This window comes from Ambystoma mexicanum, chromosome 12 (assembly GCF_040938575.1).
Source record: "Ambystoma mexicanum isolate Mex_15411 chromosome 12, UKY_AmexF1_1, whole genome shotgun sequence".
Lineage (NCBI taxonomy): Eukaryota > Metazoa > Chordata > Amphibia > Caudata > Ambystomatidae > Ambystoma > Ambystoma mexicanum.
In genome coordinates, this window is record NC_090936.1 from 893,531,296 (window position 1) to 893,559,043 (window position 27,748).

General features: G+C 44.0%; 1 protein-coding gene and 1 pseudogene across 2 annotated transcripts in view; both read right to left on the reverse strand.

The window, feature by feature from the left end:
• The window catches only part of BLTP3B (bridge-like lipid transfer protein family member 3B), a 2,399,137-nt gene that overhangs the window by 2,181,470 nt on the left and 189,919 nt on the right, over positions 1-27,748 (reverse strand). The window lies entirely within an intron of this gene.
• LOC138513145 (protein mono-ADP-ribosyltransferase PARP10-like) lies at positions 7,435-9,442 on the reverse strand (annotated as a pseudogene).

Here is a 27,748-nt window from a genome sequence, read left to right on the forward strand (position 1 = left end):
TGGTCACCCTTTTCAATGCACCTGTGACTTTCTGCCAGACAATTACGAGAATTGGACAGGATCAAAACAAGGTGAATAAGGTGGCTCTGTCGTTCAACATTTAGGACAGGTGTTTTGTCTAGAAGTATCAAGTAAAATGCATGTTTTGAACAATGATCAAACAGATGCCCACCTCGCATTTCAGACTCCTCACACCTTCACAGCCATTATGTATTCATTCATCTATCATATGGGAAAGCACCTGCTGTCAGGCCCCTGAAAAATACCTCCCATGCAACAATTACCATAGCTCAGAAATGCAGCCTAGCACACTGAATGGCAAACTCTGCAGCCTCTAACAATAGCCTATTCTAACATGGCAGCATGCTTGCTTATTACAACAACCACCAACTGTACTATACCAACTACATATTCAAAAGGTACATAATCCTATCCAATAATGGTGTGGTGAAAAGAATTCAAAAGAACACTTTGCTACACGTGTTTTGGTATGCAGCAGATAGCCTAAACTCCCGAAACGTGTGACAACTACATCTACCCTGAATACAATGTCACACCATCAAAAAATACGATCACTGCCTCACCACCATGGGCCTAATGCCTTGCTAAAAGAGCTTTCTTAATTTATACTTGCGTACAGATTGAGGGCGTTGGATTGGCATATTTACAGTGCCAATACTCGTGAACAGACATGGTACAGAGTTGTTTTATTCAGACGAGAACAGTAACAAATTATCTACATGTAGAAGCACCTTGAACTGTACCTCCCCCACACCTATTCCTTAGTTACCCTCATCACCCTGATAGCCACAGCCACGGGCTCCAAGGCCAAACTAAATAGGTGAGACAAAGAGCAGCCCGTTTTGGTCCCCCTGTGAAGACTGAAAGGTTCCGATGTCAGAACACTCATAAGTACCCTCGAAAAAGCATCCTTAAAGTGCAAAGGTATACCTCTACTGTGCCTTAAAGCCAAATCAGGTTAGAGTGAACTTGAGACATTCCCACACATTCCTATTAAATGCCTTTTCCACATAGACACCCAACGCTCAGTGACATGAATGCAATATCATCCGCTCGTAAATCAGGATCGAAAAGTATTTGGGCATAATATTCTTGAGAAGAGCCACAAAGATCAGCAAGGAGATCGGGTGGTAATTTTCACTTTGCATCCTATTTTTTGCAAGGTTTTGGAATCACGGTAATGAGGGCTGTATTTATCGATTGTGGCAGACAATTCTTAACAATAATCAAGTCAAACAGTGTGCCAAACCTGGGAATAAAACGTGTGCAAACTCCTCCGGTACGAATAGGGTCCCAGTGTACAAATAAACAAAAAGTGTTTCAATTTTTTTAAGTGTGAAATAGTTGCACCCGTTTCAGACTGGGCCACCTTGCCCATTAGCGCGCCTGTGTCTTCAACCTCTCGTTTGGGAAATCTCAGTCTGGAGAATAAATGCTGCAGGTCACCAGTTTATAGTTGGGAGAGAGAGCTGTAGCGGTCTTCATACTACTTACAAAAGCTAACCAAAATATCCCCATCCTGCATTAGTACTGTGGCAATTGCTATCAGTATGCGCTCTTCGGCCCTCTCAGTTAGGAGTTTCCCAGTTTTCTCCCATGCTTTAAAAAATGTTACACATTTAAAATACGCTCTTTCAATGTATGTAATTTTAAATTCCAGAGCACGTCTTGTATTAATAAGTACCAGCGATGGGTCAGTGGAGACCTGCACACCAAATTCCTCCCTCTCCAATCTTCGCATAGCCACCATGTGGTCAGTTCCTCTTTCTTTTGCCCGTTAATTCGGAGACACACAAATTCATCTCTTTGCGCAATGTGACTTTAGAGATGAAAAAATCCCCCAACTGAGTCTTTGTGCTTATCAGTATCCAAGGTCAACACAAACCCAATATGGTTTATAAAGCCTTAATCATTTACACGGTGGAGGTTTATTCACCATTTCCCCCATTATCACCCCCACCCTATGCCTCATGACAAGGCTTATAGTTGCATGGTTAAAAGTTCCTATATTGCCTATATAGGTCTAAGTGACATCAGTAAACAGATGCCCTGATACAAGAGAAAGAAAAGTCCGTTTGTATGCGAGTCATGGTTGTAGGGAGGGAGACAAAAAACAGCCCCCTCACTGGAGTGCATAGATCTGAAAGGACTGCCCTCATTTAGGGTCTGTTTCAGACAGTTCAGTTCGACCTTTGCCATCAGAACAAGTGCAGCTGACTATTTAGCCTGTGGGTTTGCACAAAATTAAAGTCACAACCCATAACAATATAATGATATTGTACGATCGGACCGAAAAAAAAGGTCGGACCGTACAATACGACCGAAAAAATGCTACCACCAAAGGTTCGAACACCAAAAGTTCAAACCTTTGGTGGTAGCATTGCAGGTAAGTAAAAAAAGTAATACTGTGTGGTATAGTATGCGGGGTGTCGCGGGGACAGCCCCGCAGCGCACCCGCGGAAAAAAAAAAAAGAAAAAAACGGGGGCTGGAGGGGTGTCCCCCGCAACAACCCGCTCACTAAACTTTACAGTATAGCGAGCGGGGGACAACCCTGCAGCCCCCGTAGTATGTAAGTGTGTTTGCATGAGAAAGGTACGAACCTTTGGTAGTTCGCAACTTTCTCATGCAAACGTTCCGGCCACGGCCGGATCACTTCGAATCAATATTATTGCCACCCAGGGAGAGGATTTGCCCACATAGATTTGTGAAGAATAGGTCCTGGGCCGAGTTTAGGGGATAAACACTACATAAGATAAGTTAGAATCTATCCAGGAGCACCTCCAAGACAAACCTTGTTTTAGGAACATGGCGTGCATCATCGTTTTATTTTACATATGTATAGCGCACAGGGCAGCCCCTGGGCATCACGGTGCTGCATTATTAACCTGCAATCTAAGCCTCTTGTTGAAAAGGACTGCCAATGCCCCTCCATTTGGGTGTATGCAGTAGAGACTTCCATGCAATAGATTTTATTGGTCAAGTGTAGCACTTGCCTCTTAAGTAGATGAGTTTCCTGAAGATAGGATGTATGTATGTTTCATATCAAGTGTTGTAGTGCCTTCTTTCTATTTCTATCCCCCATATCGCAATAGGTTCATCGTATTTGGTTCAGCTCGACAATGGTCACCCACCACAACAACTTTAACTTCCCATTCCTTTGGTTTTGCTCTACAGCAGTTTAGTCTATTACAGCTGCTTGTGGTTCACGATTGCTTGACAGAGTCCCGCATCTGCATTCCCAAGTGCTCTCCTTGTGGCCAAATCTCTGCCTCATTGTACTGTTGTCTCTGGCCCAGGAGAAGCTATTTCTATATGCTGCACTATAGTTCAGGAATGGGAGCTTTTGTCGGGGTTTTTGGTTGACTCTCCCGTTACTGTGAATGTGTCCATTGAGAATTAATCGCATCATGTGTTCGTCGGGGATTAACAGAGCTCAGTACTTCGTGCACTTTGTCATCTGATGCCAGGAATAGGGGGTGCAGAAGTCGGGGGTATCCCCCCGCTTCACGTCGGTAATCTCCGCGCAAATCTTTTTCGGGCCATAGCTGGCAAAAAGTGAAATCGGATGAGTTTTCTGTGGCGTATCATCTCGTGAGATTTCGGGTGAAAGACGGAACGCGGTTAACGGGTTAAGACATGCGGTTTCACTTTTAAAATCAGGAAAGGCTACCAGCAAAAGCTAAGGGGGTGATGAAAACGCCTGCTATGCCCGAAAATGAATTGCGCAGCACAATAATAGTACATATGTGCACAATTTGGCGTGTAGTGAAATCTGCTTTACAAGCGTTTCGTATGCGCATTGTTATCACACGATCAAATCGGTCATGCAGTAATCACCCTAAACCATAGCTTCTCACTCACTAACTTAGAAAGTGTAGTTGACTTTCCATTGCAGGAGTATACGTCAAACAAGTGTGGTATGTGACTTTTCTGTGTGAATCGCCACTCCATCTACTAGCTTTGCGAATCCTGACAGGTGTAGTCCGGGGTGGATTGGGTTATTATAGGCCTTCAAAAAATCATCAAATTTTGCAACAGGGAAATGACACAGATGAGCATTATCGATGTATTCCCAGAGAGAGTGGTAGGACATTCACATTTTTAAAATGTGCGTTGTTTACTGCACAGAAAGATGTAAAAATAAAACAAGACATATTAGATATTTATTTTTATTTATTTTTTTATTTTTTATTTTATTGTAAAGCTTCAGTTCAATATACAATATCAAACTTTTGTTACATTAAATTAAATCAAATCCAATCCACCTCCCAATTCCCAAAAAACAGACCAAGTTCGATAAGCTCAAAAGAAACCAAATCGTCAATTTCCTTTGGATAAAATGTGTAGCTCAAGTTGAGGAATGTTGCAGAATTGGATTGATTAGGCTGCAGGAAAGCTTGATGTTTTGGCCTGTTGCAACATGATCCCACCATTCATCAGGTTCATACATTTGAGGTTTAAATTCATTCAGATGCAGTTCGCGTTGGTCAGTCAACATTGAACACGCAGTTACTAGATGTTTTGAGGACTCAACTTCCGATGATTTGCAGAACCGACAAGTGGTGATTGCGGTTTGTTTGTTTTTACGTAACCATAGCATTTAATTTGTGTTTAAGGCATTCAGACGAAATCTCAAGAACTGCTTCCTGTGATGGCAGATGGACAGTTCGTAAGGTATTGTGGTTGGTGATGCAGTTTTACCAAACCTTTAGAAGAGGGCAGGGCGGATTTGAGGGCTAGCCTGTTATTGTATGTTAAAATCCAATCCCACACAGCTAGCTTCTTTTTGGCATGTTGGGGACGCATAATGAGCTCTTCTTCACATATATTTGCATCGACCATAATTGCGTTGAGTTTGGTCTTCTATGTTATTAGAAGGGATGAAACTGCATCATCGTTTTCATTCCTAAAGATTTTATATGCAGGAATTTTGTCGCAAAGCAGCAATTTGCGTAGTGTAGATAATGATTTCCAGACGACTGTCGTGTAGATTGAGTTTAGGGCTAATTCATATCTCAGAGCCGAAATTGAGATGTAGTTTGGTAGAGCCAAACACGCCTCCAAAACTTCCCTTCCAGTCTATGCCATAGACTGTGGTTTATGTTCCACGCTGATTCACCACCAAACCTAAGGGTTGGAATTACCTTCTGGAGGTAGAACATGACTACAGGAGTGATAGAACATTTCCCATAGTCCTTGTTAATTTTGCCTCCTTGTAGACTTAGGTTTTTAGTTCTGTCCATTAGATCGCTAATCCAGGCGGCTTTGCAGATGGAATCATTTATCATTACGCCCAGGTAGCGAATAGATTTGACGACGTTTAGGCATTCTTTTTCAATAAACCATCTGAAACATTTATCTTTTCTTGAAGTGTTTTGTCCTATACACATGTTCATAGTTTTTTCGGTGTTTAGGAACAGATCATTTGCACTTAGGTACTCGTTCAGGCGGATTATGAGATGTTGGAGCCCAATTTGTGTTTGATCTATTAACACAATGTCGTCAGCGTAAACCAAGCAATTCAGTTGAGTTCCATTAAGCTTTGGTGGAAAGCAGTGGGCAGAGGCCAACCACTCAGGTAGATCTGCAAGAAATAGTTTGAAGAGATCAGCAGCCAGGGGGCAGCCCTGCTTGACCCCTTTGTATGTTCTTATTGGTAGAGTAAGGTCGCCTTGAGAATTTACTCTTATTTGAATAGAGGTGTTAGTATGTAAGGCGATAATGGGGTCTAATAGCTGCTCAGGGCATTTCCAGGATCGCAATTTAGCCCATAGTTTACTGCGATTAATAGCATCAAAAGCTTGCCGCAGATCGACAAAGGCAAAAAAGATTTTTTTCTTTGCCTCCATCGCTGACAATTTTAGGATGGTCAGAATTGTAAGATTTACATCGACTCCGACTTGACTCGTGAAGCCAGTTTGATGACAATCATGCTTGCCAACCAAGAGGGCCCATTGCACCAAACTTTGGCGCAGGTAGGAGCCAAATATTTTGCCAATTGTATCAAGAAGGGCAATAGGGCGATAGTTTGCCGGGTCGGCTCTACTGCCCTTCTTGTATATTGGCACCACAATGGCTTTTGACCATGAAGAGGGTAATTGCATGCTGTAGGCAATCTGCCAGAATAGCCGGTTTATGAATTTCGCCCATTGAACTTTATGCTTTTTAAGCATAAGGTTGGAGATTTGGTCAGGGCCAGCAGCTCTTGAATTCTTTAGCTTGGAGATCGAAAGTTCAAGCTCTGTGCATGATGGTGTTATCTCGCAAGCAGCGATTGTAGATTTGGGTGGTGAAGATTCCTCAATTGCTGGCTTTTCATAGATTAATGTAAAGTACTCGCACCATTTGGCGCTTGTAATTTCGTTAGAGATTGAGGTTGTAGATTTAGACCAACCATGGTTCAAAATTGACCAAATTTCACGAGTGTTCTTAGTCACGTGATGCTTTAGCATAGTTTCTGCTCGACTTTGGTCAATTGTTATTTAATGAGATCTTAACCAATTCTGATAAATCTGGCGCCGTTCTTTGACTTTCCTTATTTTGTAGCACAAATTGGAAGACTCTTTCTTGATCAACCGAAGATCTTTCCTTAGGGTTTTTTTTGCTAAAGCTATTGTTGTAGAGGGAATCTCCCTCTCTTGCTGGTCATACCAGACCCATCTTGCATCTTTGCACACCTCGGCTTGCTCTAGAATCAGCTGCTCTTCCTGCAGCATTTGGTTGATCAGCTTAGTTATGTCTCTGGTGGCATAGACTGTGTAGTCTACGAAGCTGTGAATGGTAGCTACACTACCTTGGATGGATATCTCAACGGCGTGCTTTCTCTCTAGATGCGCGAGGTAAAGGCGGTATAGATTTGGCAGTTTACAAAGACAGCTGTTCATTTCGGTTTCAGTGGTGAGTTTTGCCTTAATTGCCTACCTTAGTTGATCAGCTATTAACTGAAGGTCTTTGTCACAATCTCCATAAATTGTCACTTCGGCAGAGTTAGCTGCTTGGATAGAGTCTCCCATTGAAATCTCCAAAGCTGCCTCAAAGTTGTCCACTGCCATGTCGGAGGGGCAGTCCTTATACATGTAATCCAGTTTGTGTTTCTGTTCTTCCTGATAAGACACCAGTGAAAATTTCAGAGCCTCGTTCAACTCCCTCTCCTCATCTTCAGCACTCTGACTCGTGATGTCAATGGAGCATTGGATGGCCAAATGCATTTCTGCCTTCTCATCAATGGTATTTCCAGTGTCTAATAACGGTAGTGACAATCTCTTGGCCATAACTAGATCAGGGTACGCATCAGAAGCGCCAGCTACGGCTTCCAAGTCATCTTCCAGGGAACACAATCTATTTGCATCTCCTCTAGCGTCATTCTCACAGTTTTCCTCATCGGATTCCATGATAACGATGGGTGTTTCAGGATCCCTGTATATGTCCATTTATGACTCCTGCGGTTCCCCGTAGAGGTCATCCAACACCCCACTCTGGTCCTGTACTTGAACATTGGTCTGGCTACCTGCCTGGCTGAAGGGACGATCAGGAAGTGTCCCACTGTTAAGGCTGTCATCCATGTCATCTTCCATAGCAGCAACAATTGCTTTGATGTCCTCTAGGTTTGAAGAGCCCCCTAGGGTGGCAGGATGTAATTCTGCAGTGTCTGGAGCACATCTCACAAAGCTGGGAGGAGCTTGAAGGAATGAGGAATCAAGTTCATGCTCATTCTCCGACGGATCCCACCACAAGCGCTCTGTACCGATGACACACCGATATCGGGACTCCAGCTCCTTTAGAATGTTCTGACCTCGTTCATCAAGTAGGAAGCAGGCTATGCCAGGGTGCTCCAGCTTTACCTGAAGTTTCGTAGTATTATACATTACTTCCCGGATCACCTCCGCCACAGCCTGGCAGACTGTGGCGCCTCCAAGGATCCGGAAGCCGGTAACATCACTTCCCTTTAGTCGTTCGATGGTCACCTCAAACATGCTGGCCAGCAACTCATGGTTGTAAAGCTGCAGGTGCCTCAACATCGCTGGCTCCATGGTGATGACAGTGTCCTCCTGGTCCCTCTGCTGCAAGAAGGCCTGCAGCGCCTGCCAATTCTCCTGCTCATACTCACGCAGACAGACAGCCTGAAGCTCCTGGAATTCAACCGAGTGAAGGACAGAAAAGCATGACTCTGGCACTGGAACACTGAATTCTCGCAGTGCTTCCTTCAGCTCAGCTGAGGCCTTCCGCACTGCCTGCACAGAAGATGCACTGACAGTCAGGAGGCAGTCAGCAACCATGTAGGTGGCCAAGGACTCTGTCCGTCTAAGCAGGTCTTCCAGGCGTGCGCGAACATCACTGCGTTGGACAAATTCTAATATCCGAGTCTCGTATGGTATGTGCGACTGTGCAGCTGCCCTCAGGACCATCAGGATTCACCCCTGAACCTGCTGGCATTGATCCTTCTCTCGCCCTGAGATACGCACGCCATTCTTGTCCAACTCTACCACCACCCAAAGGGAAGGTTTCACGCAGGTCCACCAGCTCAGGGCTGCGGCGCAACATCTCAAGCTTCCAGGATTCCAGGACATCTATGAAAGATGATGGCATTGGGTCTTTGACTGACACACTCTCTGGGTTTGTCTGAGGAGGCTCTTGGTCCGCTGTCGCCTGTGGGTGGAGAAAGTGATAGTATGGGGAGACCTGAAAAGGGCAGTCCTGTAGTCTATGAGGCTTCTGCAGTACCCGGTCTGCCACTTCCCAGCTCTTGAAAGTGACAATTGCTGATCCAGCCTTCTGTAGAAGAGTGACATCTTGCACTTCGCTTCCGTCACTTCGCTTACTCTAAAAGTAGAGCTCCAGTAGGTCAGCCCCTAACCCAGGGGCGAGGTTACTGACTAGAAGCTGGTCTGTGCGCTGAACCCGTTGCACAGAGATCACAAGGCCTTCAAGTAAACGCCGGCTCACTTTCTGCTCCAGGTAGGAGAATTCTGCTTCTGTGAGCGGCTGGTGAAACTGGATCAGCACCTCTTCTCCGCTCGGTGCCCGTAGCAGGGTGTACTCGAAGCTGTCACAGTTAGTCACGCACTCCACATACAGCTCTAGCACATCTGAACTGATGTCTGGTGTTAGTCCCAGGAGCAGCACTTTACCCGGATCCCTAGGGGGCACCCTGCGGACAGACAGCTCCACATTTAGAAGACGCTGCTGCTCCTTGTCAAGCACCCTCTGTGCATCCTCAGAGTTTTCAAAGGTTAATACTGCTGTCTTCCCCTGCCGCCAGTGAGACCGTATAGGACCCCCAAAAGAGCGACGTCGACTCTCAAAATACACCAGTAGCAAGTCTGTGCCAATCAAGTCGGTGATTCCATCCACCATCACCGTATCCATGTCCCGGTCAGCCTCCTCCGCCATTCTCAGATGCTCACCTTGACGTGCGGCAGCGTCCGCTCACAGGGCCCCGCGCGCCCGCACTTGCCGCCCACTCGCCGCCGCCGCGCTGCTGCTGCCGGAGCAAGTGCTTTCCATCCCGGAAGCCAGGCCACGGAGCCATTTATTATGCACAGCCAGAAACCCTTAGGCGCAGACAAGGACAAACGGACGAAGAACAATAGAGATCAAAAGTGACAGGGTGCGCATGGAGGACGAGGAACTGATGGAAGAAATTGAGATTGAAGAGAGAGAGCGGGGGAGTCAAAGGGGGAGTCAAAGGAGGAAACATGCCAGATAAGGAGGGGCAAGGTGATTCAAGCATTTAAAAACAGGAAAATGAAACAGTACACAGGATACAAAGGGGAGCTAACGTAGAAAGAGCAGGGGAGGGCAAATAGATTCATGAGGGGATAGAGAAAAAAAAATAAGAAAATCGAGGAGTTGTACATTGAAAGCAGAGAGCAGAGGGGCCAAAGAGGATAGAAGAGCAATAGAATAAATGAACAAAAGTAGTTTAGTAGCATGTGTGGAAAGAAACGGACTGGCCTTTCGAATATTGTACAGCTGATGCCGACATGATTGAGAAATAGAAGACATATGAAAAGTGAAGGAGAAAGAAGAGTCAAAAATAACGTTCAGAGTCAGATCCATAGGAGAGGGAGTAATAGAAGAGGATGGGGAAACACAACAGAAGGTGGAGGCAGTGGGGAGGAACAGTGGAAGCAGGAAAAAAAGATCACCTCTGTTTATTTGAGGGATTGAGGTAAAGAAAGTGAGAAGCCATACAAGTCTGGATGGCGAGTAAAGAAGCAGAAAGGTTAGAGTGGATTTCAGAAAAAAAGGAAATAAAGATATGGGAGCCATCAGCATAAAGGTGATGAGACTCCAAATGAAGAGATACTCGTGGCAAGGAGGCTGGTGTATAAAGAAAACAAGAGAAAAAAAAAGAACAGAGCCCTGGGGAACGCCATAAGTGAGTGGGTGAACAGTGGAGGATTTGTTGAGCCAGGAGATAGAAGGATATGAGAACTAGTCCAGGACCGTGCAACAAAAACCAAGATTGTAAAGAGAGGAAAGTATGATAGAGTGAACCACAGTGTCGAAAGCAGCAGAAAGATCAAGAAGAGAGGAGTGCTTAGGATATCGGGCAGTGAGAAGGGAATTAAAAACTACAAGAGAGCCATTTCTGTGGAATGTGGAGTTCAAAAGACAGATTGGTGAGGTGGAAGAAGAGAATTAGCAAGGACAGGAGGAGAAATCTGTGAGTAAACTATATGCTCCAGAAGTTTAGATGGAAAGGTAGAATAGAAATAAAGCGAACGTTAGCAGGAGAGGAAGGGTCAAAGGAAAGACTTTTCAGAAAAGGAAGGATAGACACTTGTTTGAATAGAGAGGGAAAGACGGCATGAGAAAGAAGAAGAGTTGAATAAAGCAGTGAGGAAGGGGATAAGAAGGGGATAAACTGATGGGATAAGAGATAAAGGTAAAGGGTCAGTGGGTGGGCACAGAAGTAGGATTGGCCTTCGAGAGAACGGTAGGGACATCTGCGTCACATAGGACAAAAAGAAGACATTAGCGTAGGTGGAGGGGGAGAGTTGGTAGAGCAAGGTGTGTTAGATCCAATAGAGGAGCATAAAAGAGATTTTAGAAGAGAAAACAATCAGCAAAGTTGTGAGGTCGTAAGATTAGAAAGAGCAGCAGATTTGAGAGCAGGGGGAAAGAGGATACAATTAAGAGTATGGAATTAAGTGACAGGATTCGGACAAAACAGAGGTATGAAAATTACTGAAATACTCCTTTTCAGCCGTCACTAAGAGCGAGCTAAATATCGAGTGGAGAGAAGAAAGAGAAGCAAGGTCAGCAATCAGGTGGGTCTTATGCCAGTGGCGTTCAGATTTACGAAGAAACCAGACAAAAAGATGGTTTCACCCAAGGACGAGGATGTTTGTGGGAGGGGTAAAAAGGAGAGGAAGAGTACAGAGGATGCAGACAGTCAAGAAGTGCCGAAGATAGGAAAGAGGCAGCAGAGTCGGGTGAGAATGAGGGAAAATCCTCAAAGAAGGGGAGAGGAGAATAGAGTGCAGAGACGAAAGAATGGTCGAAGGGGCGAAGGTCCCAATGATGGAAGATCGAGAAAGAACAGCAAGGGGAGAGAGAGACAGGGAAAAGGAGCGAAGATGATGATCAGAGAAAGGAAAAAGTGCAGAAGCAGAAGAAGGTGGTATAAAGAAAATAAAGTCAAGAGGTAAAGATTTCTACATTCGATTTTTGAAAATTTTAAAACAAGCAATGGAAAAGAAAAGGTGTAGCTCTCAAAGTCATTTGACTGTGGCTGTCACTGACAATTGCTAGAATGGACCATGATATGGCCAGGAACTCACTCCATTTGTCTGCTCTTGACATCTTTTGGCTAGGAACGAAAATGATTTGCCAGGTGTGGTCTCACTGGACCGTCAAATGAGTATATGCTATACTGTTTTATCAATTGTGTTTTTGTTTACAGTAAACACAAAAGTGATGGGTTGAAGGTTTTGAATGAATCTGAACCACTGGCATTGCTCTGGGCAACCTTCCACACCACCGTTTTTTAGCCCATCTGTGCCATTGCAAAAGGGATCTAGCCACATGTAAATCAGTCAGGTACTGCCACCAATGGTAGCAGCCCAGCCCGAACTGCTAGGCCAGGTCCCCTCTGCACGGAAACAGAAGCAACCCCAGACATGTTTTAGCTTTGTTGGGCCTCCTCAGTGAGGTGCAGCTTGGTTGCTTTTGTCACCCCGAGTGGGACGGGTATGCCCAGACGTGGGTCCTGTGCCTGCTGGGCCTAGAGATCCAAGCTACTCCTCACTGATGACGCCCAACAAGGCTGAAACATGTCCCGGGATGCTTGTGGTCTCGTGCAGAAGGGATGTGACCTAGCAGTTCGGGCTGGACTACCCCTTTGGGGATGGGACCAAGCCTGATTTGTATATGGTCTTTTCCCCTTTTGTAATGGCTTGGCAGGCGAAGAATGATGGTCTGGAGGGTTGCCCAGAGCAATGCCAGAGGTTAAGATTTATTCTAAACCTTCCAAACATCACCTCTTGTTTTGCTTTTGTTTACAGGACAAACTTCTAAAAATTATCCAAATCAAATCTAAAAAATAAAAAAAGCGGATATTAAAAGAATAACTATTTTAGCACATGCTTTAGCTTACAATAATGGCAGCCGAATGGTGAAAGTACTCTGATGGGCTCGTCACATCCACAGATCAGACTCTCCTCTCCCTGAGCAATCTTCTCCAAAATGAATAGACCGAGCACAGAAGCATATCAGCAATCAGCGGTAGAGATCCAACCCCATGAAGCTGAGCAAACATCCTGAGTGAGGTCAATGAAGGGACAGCCAGTAAAGGAAGTTGCTGGGTCTCAGATGGCAGCAATGGCAACTGTTCTTGCTGAGACTTAGGCCATTGCTGAAGGCTTCAGAAGCTGCCTGGGATGGGGAGAACTACGCTTAGGGCCAACCCTTTACATCCAGAGTCCCACAGAAGAAGCAAGGGTGTTGCCCCTGGCTGAACATGAAACGTAGCACCAGAACAAAAGAGACTGCAGTAAGAGCAATGCTCGCCTTGAGGCACCAAGACATGCTCACAGAAGAGCTTGAACCACTACATCCTGCAATCTGAACAGTTGGCTTGCGCTTGCCGCCCTACAGACTTTAGTTCGATGGAACTCTGTTCAGAGGAGGGTGTGATGAATCCTATGGATCCCTCACTTTACCCCTGCCTAAAGAAAGGCAGACGCTTCCTGATCATGACCTTATAGGTGGTGTACCACAGGAGGATCACCTGTGAGGAGACATGGCCCACAGAGGTGAAGGGATCCATTGGGATGAGAGACGGTATCCTTCTTTGAAAGGGAATCACCTTTCATATATACCAAAACATACCATGACTTATTGTCATTACAATGTGTATGATCCCCATGTAAAGTTGAGATATATGGGCGAATGGGATGTAACATCTTTAAATATCCCATTTAAGGAGGAACCTGTTAGACTTAATGTGATCGAAGATACCCCTTACTCCCAAAGGCATGGAGAAAGGAAATCAGTAAATGGTGGCTTGAGTTAACTGCTTTTTCCTACTGTGATTAAAAATGATAAAGTAGCTTTTAAAATCTGTAAACAAAATAGTTCTAAAGTCGAGAAAAGTGAATGACTAATTAGAACGGATTTTGTTGTTTGGGACTCCAACTCCCATAATCCCAGAAGTACTGGGACAAAAGAAGAGGGCTGAAGAGTGGTGCAGGGCTGAAGGTCAGGCAATTAGGCTCAACAGTCCACACCTGAGGGAGGCTGGCAGGATTAAAACGCTCCCTCCAGTAGGAGCAGTCACGGTTGAACAAGTAGTAGCAATTGTAGCAGCAGAGTTACTTTTTGGGGGCAAAAGGAGGTGGCAGAAGAAAACAAGTTGCTGGCAAAATCCACAGAAGTGGGAGGAAAGAAGGGACGCCAGGATTTACCATCCACGTATTCCAGTTTCCAATCCTGAGTTGGTCCGTTTCCCACCCGAAATCTGGACTGCAGAAGTTGCACAGCGTGAAGAGTGCAGCAGACCGTGTCTAGAGGCTTGCATGCTCCAGGGGGTTGCAGTGAGCTGAACTCTGTGCTTGTGGGGTGGAACCGAAGGCAGCTTGCAGAGAGAATCATGTCAAGTCAAGAAAACACCCACGGTAGAAGCCCTGCAGCCTGTTACAGCGTCCGAGGAGCCGGTGAGTGTTGCTGCATGTTCTCAAGCCTTCAGGTAGTGCAGGCGGGCAACTGTAGCCAGTTGCTGTTCACTCGTGAAGGAGTGAAATGAGCATGTCAGACAATGGTCTATCCTTGCGTGCGGGACCCAGAGAAGACAGAGGCTACCAGATTAACTTAAATAGATCTCGTGTGCCCAACGCGAGGATACTTTATTCTGAACCGCGCACGCAAGCGACCACGGAGCGAAGCAGCCACAGCAAAGCAAAATGAAAAGCTTTATAGGGTTACAAGTTCACAGCAACACGCGACCATGATAGATATCTTTATAGATCACGCACGATCGACCTTGAAGATCACTAAGACGATGTATAACTTAAACACAGAAAAGAGGTGGACATCACGATTATATTACGTGAAAGAGACACTCTGAGCTGTCTGCAATCTTGCTCACAGAAAATAAATGTTCACATATCCTGAAGAATACATACAGATTTGGTCTGGAGGACATCTACCAGACCCTGTGGAGTCGAAACTATTGTTACACTGGAAGTCCTTTATAATTGAGAGAATCATAATTTGGGACACCTATATTCGATAATGTTTACAATGTGGGCTACTATTAGTGAACACATAATATATTGCAATTGAACAAGTTTCTATGATAATTTTGAGTTCTTAAATGAATGAACTTTTTAGAATTATGCATGAAGTATGAATGAATGTTTTATTGAATCAGAATTTATATTTGTACTCTTACAATTTGAATTTGTACCTCATATCTAATGAGAATGAAATAAAATAATGAATAATCTATTACAGCTCTAGTCTTTATCTCTCTAGTCTCTTCTAATTTTTCCATCTGGTACCATTACTGTTCTGTAGACAATGGAGTGCAACAAATGTAGCACTTGCCTATGAATGAATACGCTGTAGAAGAAAGTTTTAACCTAATATGTTTTTCAAACAGCTTTAACAACGTTAAGAGTGCTCGCATGCACTTAAAAGTGCACTTAAAAGTGACTTTAAAACAAATATCAATCCTCTGTAAAGACTCGACAACATTGTATCTTGTTACACGTGTATTAAACTTCTCTAAAGTGACCAAGAAAGAACAAACAAGTATTGTCTTCAGTCAAAAGTGTGAAATAACTTACTTTGGGATTAACCATTACTACCATAGGAAAGGGGGCTGATATCACATCTTTAAAAGGTAGAGCTTGTACATGAATGACTATGGTTTGGGAGACCCAGCTATTGGTCAGGAGCTTACAATGTCAAAGGTAATAGCGGGTTCAGTTGGAAGATATCAGCTAGATGGCTGAACAAAAGACAAGACTGTTTAAAAGTAGCCCTAGAAGGAAAGAGGTGTTTAAAAGGAAATAAAGACATTGCTTGTCTAGCCGAGCTGCAAGAGCATTGGTGAAAATCTTCATTATAAAATTGTACAGAAATGTTAAGTGGTGTTTAAAGTGGTAGAAGTTGTTGAATTTAAATGCAGAGGAGTGTGTGGTACACACTTGAATTAGTTAGGTCTGGCATGAGAGTGGACCAGACAGAAGCAGAGGTAGAAGACTGGCAGTGGATCACACCAGTGAAAGTTGAAGCTGTTGTGTTTCATGGTGCCAAGAGAAAAGCATTGAGAAAAGCTTCATGTTTTATGGTGCCAAGAGGAAAGTTCTGTGAAGCAAGCCTTGTGGTTCCATGGTGCCAAGGAGGAAGCACTGGGACATTTTCTCAGGCCCTGGAGTGCTTCATAGTGCCAAGAAGGAAGCACTGTGATACTTTGAGTCAAAAAGTTATATTTTGACATAGCATTGCAAGAGAAGCAGTAAAGTTTTGTTTAAAGAACTTCTTGAACTCTATTTCCTGGAGGAGAAGGATCTTCTCTGGGTTTAAGTGTTGGACATATTAATCAATCCAAACAGACTTTACCAGGAACCGTGTTGGAACTCTGTTTCAACCTTGGATTCCTTTATCGCTTTGTGTTGAACCTGATTGATTTAAAACCTGGGTAAGGGGGAATTCACCCAGGTTATGAACATTGCAGTCAAAGTGTTCTACAATTTGCAAGTAAAACACTTGTATGTGTAAGTGCGAAGGTTAGAAATGTTATGTTAAAGTGTTTTTCCTTAGTTGGTTTAGGGAGGGAAACCCCTGTTAAAGCAGGGCAAGATAGGGGTTGGATTTATTATCGTGGCTTAATTAAATGGCATTGTTTGAAAAACCATCTAAAATAGGTGTCAGCCTCGTATTCCCGACCCCTCACAGGTGCCTTTCGAAAGCTCCACCAAAGAGAACAGATATCTCAAGCCCTGTTTTTAATGCAAATAGATAGACATACATCTTTGTAAGGGGACCCCTTCCTTCTCATTACTGATTCTGCAGAAGGTAGGAGCAGTGAGCACACTCATTTTAACAGAGCCTCCTGAGTTGACAATGTATATTTTCTTTGGATACTTTTCGCAGCTTTGTCTGCCTGTAGTGCCTGAAATTGTTTTGTCTTTACAGGTGTAGTTTTGGGAATTTAGTTTTACATGGTGTTAGTTATTAGTTTGCCAATAAGCTGGAGTTGACCCGTTTGTGTTTCATATTATGGCAGAGAATGCCACTCTCAGCTTTAGTGATTAACTGATTCCTGCCATTCTGAGGAGTCTGTCCTTTTTTGACCAACCAGGCACAACTCACAACATCTCTACATCATCTACTAGTGGTGACTAACTAAAACTCCAGAAAAAAACATTCAGAACATGGCCACTTCCTCTGAGTATTTAAAAGCAAACATTGACACGTGGTTTTTCTGATCCCTTACAGATAATACACATTGGTATGTCCGATCCCATTAGAGTAGGAGACCTGTGTTATTTATAACTGGGCCCTCACTGACTTGCATGTAATTTAGTTTTTGTGGTGCAGTTTTGAATATAATTGTTTCCAACAAAAAAAAATACGATTTATTTCTCTTTCCCATTGTGTATATTCATGTGTAATGTTTGCCTGTGGTTTATTCATTGCTTGTATAAGTTTTATGAAATATTGCTCGATTTATCAAAGCCAAAGTGGTACGGGCGATAACACTGTTCCTCAGTTAAAGGTTGAATCATAGATAACATTTGCGCCCGAATGCAGTTTAGTCTGCCTGGTGCGCACAAGAAATAACCAAATTTATCACAGTCAAATCAAGTTATAATGATTTGATTTTCATCAACATTTCATGTTATTTTGAGCTGAGATAGGGCTATTGCTAGTATGACATTGACGAAATATACAGCAAATGTCAAAATGAAATCATATAAGTAATTGCAATTCTACAATCATTCCTGGTGGCAACATTTTCTTTTGTGTTTAGCAATGCATGTTTGATCGGTCAATGACCAAGCAGCAAGGGTTGAGTAGTAAACGTTAAGACTCTCAGAGAACAGGGCGAGGTGAATTACTCAGTTAAGGTCTATAGACTTTTGAACTAGCACAATGAGTACATTATCTCCTTAATATCCACAATGAATAAGGCGGTCAAAGCAGGTCACAGCAGTGGCTCACATTTGTTCATCTGGGATTTAAAATCCAACCCCCAGTGCCCCAGTGACGAAATCCCTTAGGAACTTGAAAAACCTTCTACTAGACTTGAAAAAAATAAATCCATGGTCGCACTGCAGAGCAAGCACAGACGGTCGCAACCTTAGTAGCCAGATTATTGCAGTAGAGAAACAGTTTGACGAAATGGAAAACGCTTCTTTCGAGTATACATAGGACCTGGCAGAACAGACCACCTGAATTGAAACATTAGAATCTTTTAACAAAACACTACACCTAAAACAGGAGAATATTAAAAATGAAGCATGCAGGAGCAATATCTGCACAAGAGATGTTCGGAGCCACATCCTATACGCAGACCATGAAGGTTATGTGCAAGATCTCTTCCAGATGACTGTTCACCTTCCAAAGGAATTGGACCACGCACATTGGGTATACTCTACCTTGCAGCACAACAAAGGCCTAACTCTGGACGCACTCACTAGAGTGCATTTCTAAAAATAATAAAGAAGGTTTTACACACAAGCAGAACCTAGAGGGACATCCATAAAGATGTGAAGATAACATTGTTCCAAGACTCACTGGAAGCACCACGTCCAGAGGTTGCTATTTTTGGAAAAACACCTCCTGCCTTAATGACCAGGGAATTAAGTATTGCTGAGGATTTCACTGCTCACCTCTTCACATATAAATACAAGAGGTGGTCCATCACATCACCCCAGGAAGCACACGCAATAATAATTCCAGAAGCAGGGCCTCTCCGGTCATCTTTCAGGACTCTTAGCCACGTAGAACCAGAAGAATGCCAAAAGGCTGAAATTAGGTAGAGGCTGCCTTTCTCTGAAGGGGGTGCGCCCTCTAAAACAGCTGAAAATAGCCCTAGTTGAGAGGTACCTTGAACTAAATCACGATCTGTTGGATCTGGCTGAATAACTCAACGGAAAACTACTCTTTGTGATACTCCCAAGGTTTGGTTCAGTCTTAAGAAAACTATAAACGCACTGATCAGACTTTTGTGGACGGGCATGCCCAAATGAATAGCCCCATGATCAGTGTGTTACGATTGGTCCCACCACTCTTGGCGATGGGTATTAGTTCCTTCAAGTTGTACTGGTACAGTTTTTTAAAAACTTATTTTACATTTTGCATTTGCTAACAGGGCACTTTTCGTGAGGAAGTTTGCTATCCTTAATAAAGCCCTATTTTGTTCTCATTAGAGCTTTAATTTTTATGTAATGTCCACGGGAACAATTATGACCAAGAACATTCAGGGATTGAACTCCCTAATGAAATGGAGGGCTATTGTTTCCAATCTGTATTATTAGCCATTATTAGCAAGCAGACCAGCATTTGGGCTTGGTCCTCATTTTAAAACCTGGATCTTAGTAAACTTTGACGTCCAGCTTACTACAATATAGAACAATGGCAATTATATGGACCACATATCTCTGCCAAGAAGGACCCAACAAGCTTGTCACTTATACCCTTTAATTTTCGCTTTATCCATGGAACCATTGGCGAGTAACATTAGCTCAAACCCTCGCATACAAGGCTTAACATGAGGGAATTCAACACATTATGCTGACAATAGCCTCAGTTTTCTTAAGGACACATATGAATCCCTCTCCCCTGAAATTGAAGCCTTAGCAGAATTTTAAAAAGTGTCTGGTTTCAGGCAAACTTTGACAAGTCACAAGGGCTTAACGTCATTAAATCGGATCTATAATCACTGCACCGCCCGTTATGTCGACTACGAAAATGTCGACTTAGATTACGGCGCAGGGATCACATAGATCACTTGTGCCCCACATGACTCCCCAGGCTATTCCCGCACCCACCCAACGCACTTACCTTCTTGGTGGAACCCACAGAGGGGTTCCCGCTGACTCCCCTCTATCCCTGCGGCGTCAGTTCCCACCCACTTATATGGGTCAGAGCTGGCGCTGCAGTATTCTTTTGTTTTCTTTTCACTTTTTTCCCTCTAACTTTCTTGTACCCCACTCTCCATCTAATGGAAACGGGGGACACCCATGCAACACCCAACTAAACAAATAAATCAAATTGTTTTCCAACATCTAATATTTTGGAGACCCTATTCCAGAAATCCAGAGCTCCCAATGTAAGAGATGGGCCATTTCCATTCCTCAGGCTGTTCCAAAAATGCACAGGTTTAAAAAATTGCATTGTTAACAAACCTGTTTTGTGACATGCACACTAGCATCATCAACAGTTTCATATGCCATAAACAAATGTTTTCATATTTCTATTATGTTGGGTACCTTTCAAAGCCAGCAAATCCTATAATGAGGTAGGGTTTCCTCCTTCCCAATACAGCAAATTATAGCAAGAATTGGCAAACAAGTGACTGCATGGGCATATCATCGCTATATCTTGGGTACAATTGCCAAATACAGTGAATAACATAATATGACAAGTGCAGTCTCAAATGGACCAATACTGTTTTGCTGCCACTTGTAGAGTTTCTTTAAGTAAGGTGTAGTCTCATAGGTGTTTTCATTGTGTACCAACTGTAGCTTCAAACGGCCCAATAACGCCATGATCTATCCTCCCATGTAAGGAATAACTCAAAAAGCCAATGTTCTGCCATCATCAGCCAAGTGCAGCCTCAAATCGTGGGAGAAGGCCACCTTCCATGTTAACAGACTGTGTGCTGCAAGCAACTATGCAGCACTCTGGCAGTGCCAGAACTCTATCCCAGAATCGAATGTCAGTCAGGCAACTGCACGACACACACAGCAAGGAGAAACCTACCACCCGGAAAACCAGGATACACAACCTAGCACAGCTTCCTGTAGATGCAGGCAATGGTACACAAAGAGAAGGATAGCATGAAAAAAGTGCCACAACGGGTGCCTTGCATGCACTCACATTGATGCAGTCATTTTTTGGGCTCATGCCTACTAACGCAGATCAGTGCAAACCCCTGTAAGGTCCAGTTTAGTTTTACCTGGTGTTTAATCATCTGCTTCTTGCACATTCTAGCTGATAAGCACAAGCCCATGTGAAGAGCAGCTGACCAATGCCAAGCAAAGGTGTCCATGGTGGACATTGCCTGGGCCAGGATGGTAAGTTATGGGGTAGGGTAGCTCATTCCCTTTGTCATGACTCTAGGTGTGAGCATACAATGGGCGACACCTCAAGCAAACTACACTTGTGCACATGTTCACGGTAGCTCCTTCTTCCGAGGGCATTTTTCTCTCTGAATTTTAAGGTTCTATATACTTTGGACTCCTGACACCTAGGAGCATACATGCAGGGTGGTGGCGATGTCAACCGAGAATGGGGTCCTGTGGCTACAGTCAAGAAGCGACTGAAAGAACTCCAAGATAGTTATGTGGACGATCCCTCTTCTACAGTGCTCTCTGTGTCTAAGATTGAGTTTGATAAATTTCGAGATCTTGCTCAGAGAGAGATAAGATTATTGACAGGCCTGGGATGGAACAACGATACAGGGAGGCGGATAGACCAGGATGTTTCCTGGTCCGGGTGACCCGCAGAGAGGCGGGCAGTGCCCTGATCATTTATATAGACAACGCAGGTGGAACTATGGTCTGTTCGGAAAGGCGTATAAGCGAGGAATTTGTTTCCTTTTACGAGACTCTGCATCTCCGCAAAGATGAGGCATCTGATGTCGAAATTAGGGAATACCTTGATATGATTCCCACTTCCTTGTTATCTGCAGAGCCTTCAGAGGCCCTGGAGGTTCCCCTGACTGCTGAGGAGCTAAAAACGGGCAATTAAGGAACTTCCCTTGGGCAAAGCACCTGGCCTGGATGTGCTAGTTGCAGAGTTCTACAAGGAATTGCAGGAGAACCTGATCCCACATTTACTTCAGATGTGGAAAGAGGCTGTGGATGGAGGTATCCTCCCGGAAACAGTGCGTGAACCCATGATCACAGTTATGTTGAAGCCGGGCAAAGAGGCTGGCGCATGTGCATCATACCGCCCTATGTCACTAATCAATGTCAATGCCAAGATATTCGCTTAAGCAATCGCCTGCAATCTTTGATGCCTTACCTCACCCATAAGGATCAGTCAGTTTATTCCTGGCAGGGGCACGGCATTGAATCTCCACCGATTTTACAACGTGAAGGTGCAGGCGCCCCCAGACTTTTCATGCGGTAGCCATTTCCTTAGATATGCAGAAGGTGTTTGATACAGTAAATTGGACTTCTTTATTCACAGTACTGGAAAATGCTGGGTTTGGTCCCAGTTTCATATAGTGGGTGCATCTGTTGTATAGGGACCCAGTGGCGAGAGTTCTCACTAACGGGATGGTACTGCTGCCCATAAAACTGTGGCAGCACTAGGCAGGGGTGTCTGCTATCACCCCTTCTGTTTGCACTTGTTATAGAACCCCTAGCTGACTTGGTCCATGCTTGGCATTCTAAGAGTGGACTAAAAGTTTGGGTGGTCCGCCAACCGTAACATTGTATGCGGACGACATACTCCTCTACACCAAAACCCGGTGGAAGAAGTGGGTACGATCCGCCACACAGCAGAGGATTTTGGTAGATACTCTGTGCTACGCCTAAACAGTGGCAAATCGGAGGTCTTTCTGTTGGCTATGTTTGGACAGAGGCCGTGGGAAGAAGATGGGCTAAATGTGGTGACAGCTTCTTTTAGATACTTCGGTATTATGGTCCAAAAATCAGTGAATGAGACAATAGCTTTAAATTATACAGCGTATATGCAACAGCTCGGGACCAAGATGGAATGCTGGAGCAGGGTGCCGATGTCGCGGCTGGGATGCCTCTCGATAGTTAAAATGGTGGTACTGCACCACTATGATCCTGCATCACATCCCTTTGCTTGGCCTAAGTATTACGCGGCTCCCAAACTCACCCGTACCTGCCTTAAATGGTCAGACTAATACGTAACCTAGTCAACCTGTCACTTTTATTGTATTTATCTATACTTATTTTGAAGGTCTGACCAATATGTAAATGGGAACCTATGTCGACCCTTCCGCCATTACTGTACCTATCCGTTATGTAAATATGTATGTACCGTTGATCTCTTCCTGTATCAGGTTAAGTTTTCCAGCGCCCAGTTACCTCAGGGTTAGGTGTGCAATACAAATAATAAACAAATACAAAACATAAATACAATTACTTCCAAAGCTTTTAGATTTGTTTAATACTCCAGTTAGGCCAGGCAGGGATTTTTTCATGAGTTGCATTTATTGTGTAAATGTTGTGTGGGGTAATAAAGGTGTCTGCATGGGCTGGAAGGCCATGACAAAGCCCTGGAAGGAAGGAGGCCTCAGAGCTCCCCATTTTGAACTTCATTATTTGGCCACACAAGCACTCAATGCCTCCTAATGGAAAGATCATTATAACCCCCCCACCCCTCCCATCACATGTGGCACTTGAAAAGGCGCGGCGGGTGCAGTTGAGCAGGACAGTTTAATGTACGGTACTAAGTACGTCGCTCAGAGACTTCTAGATCCATTGGCTGCTACATGCATAGCATGGGGGAAAACTGCGGAAAATGCGAGGCTTGGAATATCCTTACGAAAGAGGTGCTTCTCTATGGGGTCACACAGGCGTGACTCCAACGCTTGAACGTTCCATTCTACTAGTTGAAATGCTCCTAGAGTTGTCACCATGGAAGGCATGTATGTGCAAGACAAATTCATAGAGCGGGATGAATTTAAAAACTATGAAGGCGACTTCCCCCATGCAGAGGCTACGCTATTGGCGGATCAGAACTGTGTTTAGGTTGAGTCGGCCGGAGTACCATGTGAACCAGAGATGAGCCCGAGGGAATCATACATACACAGCGCTGCAGTCAGGGGTTCCACAAAGTGGGTGTCAGTGCTATATAGCCGACTGTTGTGTACGCTGACACAACAGCCGGATGTGAAAAAGAATTGGGAGAGAGATTTATGCACTGAATTCACAGATGAATTCGTGGGTTAACTAGAAAGATCTCCTAGAACTCTAAATTCTGCTTGATTCAATTCATGGTCCTGAACAGACTGCATTACTCCCCAGCGAGAATACAGCAGTTCGGGGACAAAAGCTTGGGCAGATGCCCCAGATGTACGGTTGAAGGGGCCAACCTGTTTCATATGTTCTATGGCTGTCCCCGTCTGCGATCCTACTGGGATGAGGTTACCAATATACTGTTGGAAATAACTGGTCACCCAAAGCCATTCTCTCAAGTATCTATTCTGCTGGGTATCACAGAGCCAGTGGCAGAGGAGATGCACAGGTTTCTTAATCTTGGAGTCTTATTGGCTAAGAGACTGATTTTGCTTGGCTGGAAGCAACCTGGTGCCCCCTCGGTGCAGGCCTGTCTCAACGACCTTACATGGGCGAACGATATGGAACATTGGTTTATCCCCTTAGCAGGCCCAAGGCCACTGGTCGGACTTCCATTGTTATCTCTCTGATAAGGCAATCTCTGAGACCAGACTTTGCCCTGTTGCAGATACGCCTGCTGTATAATGTTATTAACGTTTTATGGATTGCTCTATGGTTATTTATGATATTAATGTGCTAGGTTCCTTTTTCATGTTGTCACCAAACAAATTAACATAATTTTTTTTTTAAAAGACACAAATGTATCAGACTTATGACCTTCTTTCCCCACTTACAACATTTGACCATACACAGGTTTTATTTTATTTACACAAAAAGATTAACAGGCATTTATAATGTTACAGATGTACATTTCATATAATTATACAAATCCATTTCCATTTTACAATTGCAGGCATGGCGAAGCGTTCCTCACTCGCATCTGGGAAATCTCCCTTCTACATAAATTCCCAATGTGAATTCCCTTCTCTAAAAGACGATATACAAGATCAGTAACAAAAACTTTAGTTAGTTAAGACCGTGTTAAGAGGACCCTACTCTTTGCAACAAAACTCAAGAAACTCGGCCAGTTTTGGAAGTGATGACAATCTTAACTCTGGTCCCCCTGTAGGCAAATCCACCCTCCCTCCCCCACTAGTAAATAACCAGATCCCACCAGCCAAGGACTTTGGTCATGGCCAGTGGGCACAGCTAACTAATCAAGTATGGGCCACTGGCTGTGGCCAATGCCCCCCTCTTTTAAATTCCTGCAGAACCTTACTGCAGTCACCTTCAGGTTGATTTCTATTATCACAGTAATCATGCCCACAGGAATGCAGCATTGGCAGATTACTGAGGTAATGAGAAACTGCTCAACAATCTGAATGTCTTCTGCACCTCCACTGCCACTCTCCAAGTGGCCCCTTGACCCCCACTATGTAAATCCTACCTGGCCCTCGCCTATTAACTGCTTTTGTCAACCGGTTCCCATGATGCGTTCTCATTTTGTTTTTTACAAGCACGTCTTACAACGTTCCTGCACATCCCAAAACACTTCAGCTACCAATATGGTCTTCTTTCATCCTCCCCAGCTCTTTCCTAATGTGAAGCTCCCTCTTTCCCTTCTCCAAAAATCGGTTTGAGCCCTTTGACTTTTAGGCTTCCTGTGGTGTTACAGCAGAAAAAAAAGGAGATTTTCATTTCTGAAAATCCTTTGCAGTAATGCACCACGGGAGATAAATATTTTTTTTACGGACAGTGCGTCACTCCCTTCTCCATTGAATTTTTAAAAACTACCAAACAGATTTACAGCAAAGAAAAAAAAAATAGCTGCTTTGTGCGCAGGGTGTTTCTTATTTGGTGCAAATCCATCCAGTGGCTTTTCACGCTATCAGTGTTAAACGGAAACCCCCCTTTTTGGAGTATGCCAAAAACAGCCTTTTTTTCCTTTGCTTAACTTTTGAACCATTTGACATAATTTGCCACAAATGTTCCAGTTTGGTGAGGCCCCTTACAGACGTTTGTTGGGAACATTTCAGCCAGATCCATCCAGCGAGTCAAAAGCTATATGCAACAGAATTTTGGAAAAGTCAGTGCTAATTGGTTTTATCTTAACCATAAAGGTGGTGACCGCTGCAATTTAATCTTGTACTATGCAACAACTAGGGTATCCTGAGACCTACACCTCTTTTCGCCAGAAAAAAACAGTCCTTACATTCTGGAAACCTTCCACTCAGGTAAATTACTAATATTTGTAACACAATCATCACACACCAAGTACAGACTACTCGGTTGCAGAAGACAAGACATGAATGATGTAATTCTTATTGATGGCAATTTGAGGTACATCCGGTACAGACTTAGACACAGGCCTTCAGTTACATGGAAGAGAGTAACGTAAAATAGGGGAAGACACCAATTACTTAGACGCTTCCAGTCCAGGTACTGCACACAGACAATTCTCCCAGGTTCCACACATGGAATTCCAAGTGACCTCACCTCAGGCCAGGGTTCGAAATTGAGGGGGGGGGGGCTAGGATCTATTTAGCTCCTGCTTGTTCCCTAAAAGACGATAAACAAAATGAACAGGGTCAGAGATCCCTTGTGAACACACTCCACTCAGATATACAATGAATATCTTGGTATTCGTTAGTTATACCCTGGTTTTACTCAGACTTTACTATACATCATAGCAGGGTACTCTGTGTTTATACATAATGAACAACAAAAAGACATTTAATATACAGCCAGAGTCACATATCATATGGTTAAATTACACGTTCAAACCCTGATAAGAACTCAGAAAAGGTCACATGGGGATTACAATACAATCAAACAGCACATGGTGTTTAAATGCAAATGCAAGTGAAACCAGTGTGAAAAGAGCCCTGGGACTCAGTCATATGGTCAACACAACAGTGTTTCGGCCTTAAAGCGCTGTATTGGCAGCTGTTCTTAGGTCGGCCTTCATCAGGACGGGAAAAGGTGCTTGTGGGAGCTTCTTGCAGGCTCAGTCAATAGAATGAGACAGGAGGATGTGTGAGGAATGTGTGTAGGGGCCAGGATGACAAAGTCAGTGTTACCTGATATCTACATATCAATCCTGCATAGAAGGCGACAGTGGTCAGCACACGGTACCACAGTAGGCAGTGGCGAAACGAGAAGACTATATCAATTGGTCCTGAACAAAAAAGTGTCAATCCACTGTGTAGGTCCAATCTGTTGAAAACCAAAAAACAAAGGACCAGGGCTGTAATTACAGCTGCAAAAGGTCTGGCACTGGTATGTAGAGTAAAAACTATTTTTAATGGGCCCGGATGGCAAAGTCAATGTTACCGATATGTAGATATCAGTCCTGCAGAGAAGGTGACAGGTTTGGTTGTCAGCGCACACCCTCAGTGCGAGTCGGCTTCTGTGATCTTAATTAGTATTGGAGTTTACACAGGTCGCAACCTATAGGGAGGGCAAGTGACAGAGATAAACATCTCTGGTATCCGTTGTCAGTACACATGTTTAAATAATTACCATGAAAGGAAAAAGGTGGTACAGTCACTGGAGTCACCAAAAACAGCCTTACCTAGTCTGGTGGCAAGATGTCCGATTTCATGATGTGCTTGCAGTGGAGCCACGTTAACAATGCACGAATATGCGCGCAATCACGCCTGCGGGACAACCACTGTAACGTGTTGTTTTTGTGAAATGCCTCATACGGGCATGCTGGCATATAGATCCCTTTCGAGATCAGGAATATTGCGGGCGCGTATCTCACCTAGTGTGCTGGACGGGAGACGTGCCTGCAGAGGTGTGGAGCCTCCGGCTGAACGCGCTACAGGCTAGTAACGTTACCATGACTACTGCTCTGTTTTTAGCAGCGGCCAGGTTGCCATTTGTCAACGTGGCAGTAATTCGTCACTCTGCTCTCGGAAGGAATACCAGCCCTATGGGGGGAGGGGTCTTTAATCTAAAATGCACAATTTATATCATAACTTGCACTTGGCTCATAAAAGTCATGTATGAAACTCAAATTGTTGGAAAAATGAAACATTTTCAAAAAAATTTTAAAAATGGAGGGGCCGTTATGACATAACGGCCCCCCATTTTTTAAATTCTTTTGAAAATGTTTCATTTTTCCAACAATTTGAGTTTCATACATGACTTTTACGAGCCACGTCCAAATTATGATATGAAGGGCCGGTATTCCAGTGACTGTACCAAGTTTTTCCTT